We start from the raw sequence: 7,500 nt of genomic DNA on the forward strand, positions 1-7,500 counted from the left end.
TCCCTCCCTCCCGCCAAACCTTGCAATGGAACTGTGTGTATTTTATCTTCCAGCAGCTCTCTTCTACTGCTTTCCCTGTAATTTTTGCCGCCACAGTAAACTATTGCTAGTATTGAACATACCAGGAGCTACTCAGATCTCTGGCCATAGAAACACACATACACACGCATGAACAACTCACACACACACACACACACACACACACACACACACACACACACACACACACACACACACACACACACACACACACATATATATATATATAGGGGTTAGTGGGGGGGAGGGGGGCAAGATTGTCGGGGATGGGTTGGGGGGGAAGGGGGGCAAGATTGTCGGGGATGGGTTGGGGTGGGGGGGGGGGGCAGGAGTATCAGGGGTTAGTGGAGGTGGGGGGGGGGGCAAGATTTTCGGGGATTGGTTGGGGGGGGGGAGGGGGCAATATTTCTGGGGTTAGTGGGGGGGCAGGGGATTCAGGGGTTAGTGGGGGGGGGGGGGGGGCAGGAGAATCATGGGCTAGTGGGTGGGGCAGAAGGGTCGGGGGTTATTGGGGGTGGGGGGAGGGGGGGGCTGGAGGGTCTCGGGTCAGTAGTGGGGTCCGGGGGAGTGCAGGAGGGTAGGGGGATTAGGATTAGTGAGGGGGGTGGGGATGCAGTTGGTTCGGGGGATTAGAGGGGAGGGGGGAGGGGGGTGCGGGGGGGGGGGGGGGTCAGGAGGGTCAGGGGTTAGTGGGAGGTTACACGGAACAGAGGACACCACCTCGTTCATCCCCCAGTTCCAGACTGAATGGTATGGAGGCAATGTGGGTGCTGACTGACATGGGAAGCATTCTTGGTGAAGGAGAAAGCGATGCTGTTCAGTCCAAGAATGATCATTGATCGCGGTCACCGGTGGGCAGATAGATAGATTCACGGACAGCAGCCCCATCACTGGTCATTCTCCTGTCTCTCTTTATCTCTGCACCCATCTCTCTGTCTGTCTGTCTGTTTCTCTCTCTTTCTAACGCGCGCGCGCGCACACACACACACACACACACAGTGGTGTGTGTGTGTGTTTCAGTGGTGTGTGTGTGTGTGTGTGTGTGTGTGTGTGTGTGTGTGTGTGTGCGCGAAATGGAAATGCAATTTTGTATTTCTTTATCACAGTATTCTTGTATATATATATATATATATATATATATATATATGCATTTTGTTGTTGTTGTTGCTCTTCTTCTGCTTGTCTCTCTCTCTCTCTCTCTCTCTCTCTCTCTCTCTCTCTCTCTCTCTCTCCCCTAAATTTTTTCTTCAATTTGTTTTCTGTTTTCCCCTTCTCTTTAATTATTATTATTATTATTTTCATTGATGGCTTGATGTAAAAAAGCAATTGTTGCTTATTCAATTTACCATCATGAAATAAAATCTTGACTTGACTTGACTTGACACACACACACACACACACACACACACACACACACACACACACACACACACACACACACACACACACACACACACAAGCAAACAGACAGACAGACAGACAAACAGAGAGCATAATCGAAACGAAATGAAACGAAACGATATTTTATTTTACCAGGGTGATGAGATAAGCAAAACATAGGCTTTTTTCCACCCAGCCCCGGGGTATTGAAAAAAAAAAAAAAAAAAAGAAAGGAAAAAAAGAGGGATGTGGGGATTAGAGCACATGGACACAGAACTGTTAACAAGAAAGATATCAAAAACCAAAATCCACCGAAAATCACATGAAGAACTAATGAAAACGACTACTACAAGACAACAAACTACGTGAACTCACTATCCCAACTCGCACCGGGTCTCCTTCCCTCCAGCCCCACGCCCAAAGTGAGATCCTGAGATTTCAACATTCAGACGAAAATATGATTATTATCAGAGATATTTAATTTACGATGATAGACCGATGATTATTTTGGGTCTCCAATAACACTGGTCAACGTGAAAAAAAGGGTAATAACACAGCATCTAACAAGATAATCAACATGTTGTCTACACTAATTTTTTCATTCCCTTAAGTAGAAACGTTTTATAAGCTGTTTTAAAGGAACAAATACTGCTTTTATTTTCCATAATCGTAGGTAACGAGTTCCAAAGTGTCCCTCCTGAGTAAACAAGGCTAGTTTTAAAGAGGTCTAGTCTGGGTTTTCAGATGACCATATCATCTGTGTATCTTGACTGGTTTTGTTGAAATCTGACAGTTAGTGTTGGAAGTGCAAAGCCGTTCATTATACGAAACGTCATCACTGCTTTATTATAATGTAATTTGTGTGTTAGTGGAAGATGTTCATGGTTAGATAGTCTCCAGAAATAAAACTAGGAGATTTTGACACTACAATCTTAAGAACTCGTTTATGGATTCTAGATAGTGGTTTCAATGTATTGGCACTGCACGTGTCATGTAGAGTTGGGGCATAATCGATAGATGATTAAATAAATGCATGATAAAATTGTTTTCGTGCTTTAAGATCGAGAAGGTTTTTAATTTTTGAGAGCTGGAACACCTTTTGAGAGATGCGCTTGCACACATCATCAAAGGGATGACCAGGAGAGATTATTATCAACGGTTACTCCTAGAACTTTGTGACATTTTACTTCGTCAATCAGCGTATTTCCTGTGTGTATAGAGGGGATAGATGTTGTAATATTTTGTCGTTTTTTTCAGAGGTAATTAATATGTATTTTGTTTTCTGATCTTTCAGTGACATGTGGTTAAGTTCAGTCCATTTAATCAGCTGATTAACATTATTTTGCAGAGTGGTAGATAGTTCGTTTTGGTTATAATGCTTCGAGTGAATGGACGTATCGTCAGCGAAAAGTTAACAGAATCCATTTGTAATGAACAGAAGAAGATCGTTAATATAAAGGGAAAAGAAAGTGGACCGAGTACAGATCATTGAGGGATACCGAATGACTGTGTTTGGAATCTAGATTGCGCAATACTTAAGAAAATCCTGTGTGGACGGTTTGTGAGAAATGATCTAACTAGATAGAGCATAGTCAGAAAGTCTGTATTTAGCCAGTTTTTTCAGAAGAAGAACATGATCAATAACATCGAAAGCTTTTGCGAAGTCGACGAACAAAACCCCTGTAAATTTTATATCATTTATATTCATAAGCCATTCTTTGTTAAGATTTGTTAATGCGGTATTACATGAATGGTTTGTTCTAAATCCTGACTGATTTGTATATAGAAGCTTATTCTTTGAAATATGAGACACAATATATTTATTGATATGCTTTTCTAAAGGTTTTGAAAGAATTGATAAAATAAAAATAGGTCTGTAATTAGAGGGATTAGTTTTATCCCCAGATTTATAGTGGGATTATTTTAGCTTGTTTCAAAATTTCTGGAAAATAAGTTTATCAATGCAAGGGTTGTACAAATAAGTTAAAGAGTCTGTAATGACAGAAGCACACATTTTCAGTATTTTGCCGTCTGAATTGTCAAAATCACGCGTTCTTGTCTGTTTGAGATGTGTGAGATAAGTGTGAACGTCATATACAGTTACAGAAGGAATGATGACGTTTGATGTGATATTTTTTGAGTTGCAAAAATCTTTCAGTAACGCAAGATCATTAAATTGGGATTTATGACAGAGGTGACTATGCTGAGTCGAAAAAAAAAGAGTCTTTATCAAAGTCAGCAGAAGATCTGTAAGTGACAGCAAACAGAGAGAGAGAGATAGAGAGAGAGAGGGGGGGAGATTCCAACCCCCCGACCACCACCCACCACCACCCTACACCCCTCCCCCAATCTTGCTGTAGACGGTCAACTCCTGATCCACTTTGTTTCCGCCGTTCCCAGACTCCAAAACACTCCACTGACAATCGACCTCCGCTCTTTTCCTGCTGTCCCTGGACCTGACAGTCGGAATGAGCTCCCTTTTTCGTTTCGTCAAACCTCCGCACTCGGCTCAGCTCTTTCAAGTCTGGCCTTAAAACCTACTTCTTTCCAAAACGACCCTCTTCTCTCTCTCTCTCTCTCTCTCTCTCTCTCTCTCTCTGGTCTGCTGTTTCTCCAGCTTTCTGTTGAACTGTACTTTTTTTTTTTAAAAAAAAGGTTAGGTCTTTCTCCTCTCTGAAGCTGAGATATACATGCGTGATGATGGCTAGTTTTGAAAGCAGTTTGATTTGTTTCTGCACAAATATTTAGCGCTATATGAACACACACACACACACACACACACACACACACACACACACGCATATATATATATATATATATATATATATATATATATATATATATATAACATACAAATGGATGAATAAAGATGCATTGCATTCTATTGCATTGTATTATATTTCATGACTATAATGACTATTATTATTATTATTATCATTATTAATTCATTCTTTATTTGTTGTTGTTGCTGTTCATTCGACATTGGACTTCTTCCGTAGTGTCTTTCACCGAACATTGATACAATTCGGTAAGGTCAAGGTCTTTGATCATGTGTCATCCTCACTTCCTCTTGCCTTTTGTTTCATTCGCATCTTCAGAATTCTTCTCAAACGTTTTGGCCTTTCACCCACTGTATTGCCACTTACATTCACAGTCCAACGCAGAACACTTTCGAACTTCTTACTTACCCACCATTCTGACAAATAAACGAAAATGTCAGAACATGTTCGATAACACTCCATGTGGAGTGATGGCCTAGAGGTAACGCGTCCGCCTAGGAAGCGAGAGAATCTGAGCGCGGCGCTGGTTCGAATCACGGCTCAGCCGCCGATATTTTCTCCCCCTCCACTAGACCTTGAGTGGTGGTCTGGACGCTAGTCATTCGGATGAGACGATAAACCGAGGTCCCGTGTGCAGCATGCACTTAGCGCACGTAAAAGAACCCACGGCAACAAAAGGGTTGTTCCAGGCAAAATTCTGTAGAAAAATCCACTTCGATGGGAGAAACAAATAAAACTGCACGCAGGAAAAAAAGAAAAAAAAAGAAAAAAAAGGTGGCGCTGTAGTATAGCGACGCGCTCTCCCTGGGGAGAGCAGCCCGAATTTCACACAGAGAAATCTGTTGTGATAAAAAGAAATACAAATACAAATAAAGCAGCTACGACATCGAAAAACAAACAACAAAACTTTAAAGGACAGTATACATCTTTAAAAGACCAATTTTTTTCTTCCCTATGGCTGCAAGCGTAAGCTGGTTTTCAAGTAGTGGCTGGTTGATGCAAAAATATTTTCAGTTTCAGAACTATCTGCGGTGTTGTGAGTGTCAACAGTTTGAAACCCGTGGTTCTCGCTTTGAGCAGTGGAGAGCTTGTGAAGAGCATTGCAGTTTATCGTGTTAACTCTCTCCATACGAACGGCGAAAGAGACGACGTTAACAGCGTTTCACCCCAATTACCACCATCAAAATATTGCAGTCGGAAGGCTCTTACACTGAAGAGGTGAATGTTGACAAAGAATACCACAATTCTGACGACGGAAGCTAAAGGTTGGATCATTGAGACACCCACTGGACATCCAAGGGGTCTGTGTAGAGAAGAGAGGACTGGCTGTACTGAGTGAGCTAAGGCTGCAAAGCTAAAGCTGGTTTTCAAGTAGTGGCTGGTTGATGCAAAAATATTTTCAGTTTCAGAACTATCTGCGGTGTTGTGAGTGTCAACAGTTTGAAACCCGTGGTTCTCGCTTTGAGCAGTGGCGAGCTTGTGAAGAGCATTGCAGTTTACCGTGTTAATGGTGTTTTGACTGTAAACAGCTCACCGCCCTTCTCTCTTTGTGCTGTGGAAAGCATTGGGCTTTCCATGTAAATGTTGCGTCGCATCGTGAGGGTTTTTTTTTTTTTTTTTTTTTTCCAGTAAGCTCTTTGAATCCCCCCCCCCAACCCTCCCCCCCAAACCCCCCTCGGGTTTATTTTCTGCTGCTCCGTTTTGGCCTTGTAATTTGCTGCGTGTTTATTTTCCGCCCAAAGAATCACTCCTGTGGAAACTGAGATTATATATTTACAAGTGGATTGTGTGCCTTATTTTCTCATGTTCATTTATTTTCATTTGTATTCTCTCTCTCTCTCTCTCTCTCTCTCTCTCTCCCACCCACCCTCTTCTCCCTCCCACCTCCTCCCCTGCTCCTCTCTGATTTCTCCATGTGTACCCGTCTTTTAGAAAGTTGCTATTGATAATTTGTTGTTCTGTGGGTTCTTTCATTTTTTCTTTCCACAGATTTATTCACGTGTGAGAGAATGCATCGTTTGCAGACTTTTAGAGATTGGGTGTTGATGGGTTAAGGGAGAGATTGGGTGTTGATGGGTTAAGGGAGAGATTGGGTGTTGATGGGTTAAGGGAGAGATTGGGTGTCGATGGGTTATGGGTTGCTCATTCGTTTTTCGATCTGATTTGTTGATGAGCATTTGTCTCTTAAAATGTTATGATTATCTCACTGTGGATATTTTCCTTTTTTTTTGATGACTGAAACGTACACACACACACACACACACACACACACACACACACACACACACACACACACACACACACACACACACATAGAGTTGTTTCACTCTATCTTGATAAAATGTACTATTATCTTACCCAAATGGTTTTCTTTTTATATAATAACTAATGTGTTTTGGTGATCATGGAAGGGTGTGTCAGTTAATCGTTTTCCTCTTTGATATTTGCTTGTGGGCATTTTTTGTAAGCCGAAAGGGAATTTTCTGTTTTGGTTGAAGCAGACTTTATTGTTGAATTTAACTGAATTTAGTTAAGGCGTTCTGTCTAAACACGCACAAAAAGACCTGTATTTTCATCAGGTCAGGGTATTGTTGCTACCAACATTCTATAAGGTTAGCTTAATATCAATGTCAATGTCACTGTTTCATGCTATTGTTGATTTGTTTTGTCATCATGAAAAAAAAACCCCAACCCAAACCAACAAACAAAACAAAAGAAAAGGAAAAAGAAAGAAAAAACAGAAAAAAAACAACAACAACAAAAAGAAAAGAAAAAAAGTGGTTCAACTTCATTTTATAGTTTCAGAAAATTGCATACTTTCAGTCCTATAGAAACAACAACATTAACAATAAAACATAGTGAACATTAATCAATGACAACAATAATAACAACAGAACTTTATGAACTCTAATGTACTCAACAACAACAACAACAATAACAACAACAACAAAACTTTCTGAACTTTACTGTCAATGGCAGCAACAACAACTACAACTACAACGTCAACAACGACAACAGCAAAACGTGGTGAGCCTTAATATCAGTGGCAACCACAACAGCAACAAAACGTAATAAACTTTAATGTCAAGGGCTGATAGTATCTGCTCACTTTCAGTCCTCTGCAAACAACAGCAATAATAACGACGACGACAGCAACAACAACAACAACAACAACGACGACGACGACAACAACAAAACATTGTGAACTTTAAGGTCAAGAAATCAGGGTACCAGTTGATCTTCATCCCCCTTGAAATACAACATGTTAACATTAGTGTGAGTGGCTCAGGTGCCCATTACG

The 7,500-nt window shown here is 41.1% G+C and overlaps 1 long non-coding RNA gene across 1 annotated transcript in view; it reads left to right on the plus strand.

The window, feature by feature from the left end:
• LOC143296458 (uncharacterized) overlaps window positions 1–7,500 on the plus strand; it is a 153,620-nt gene that overhangs the window by 73,085 nt on the left and 73,035 nt on the right. The gene's annotated exons all lie outside the window — the stretch shown is intronic.

This window comes from Babylonia areolata, chromosome 21 (genome assembly GCF_041734735.1).
Source record: "Babylonia areolata isolate BAREFJ2019XMU chromosome 21, ASM4173473v1, whole genome shotgun sequence".
Taxonomy (NCBI): Eukaryota; Metazoa; Mollusca; class Gastropoda; order Neogastropoda; family Buccinidae; genus Babylonia; species Babylonia areolata.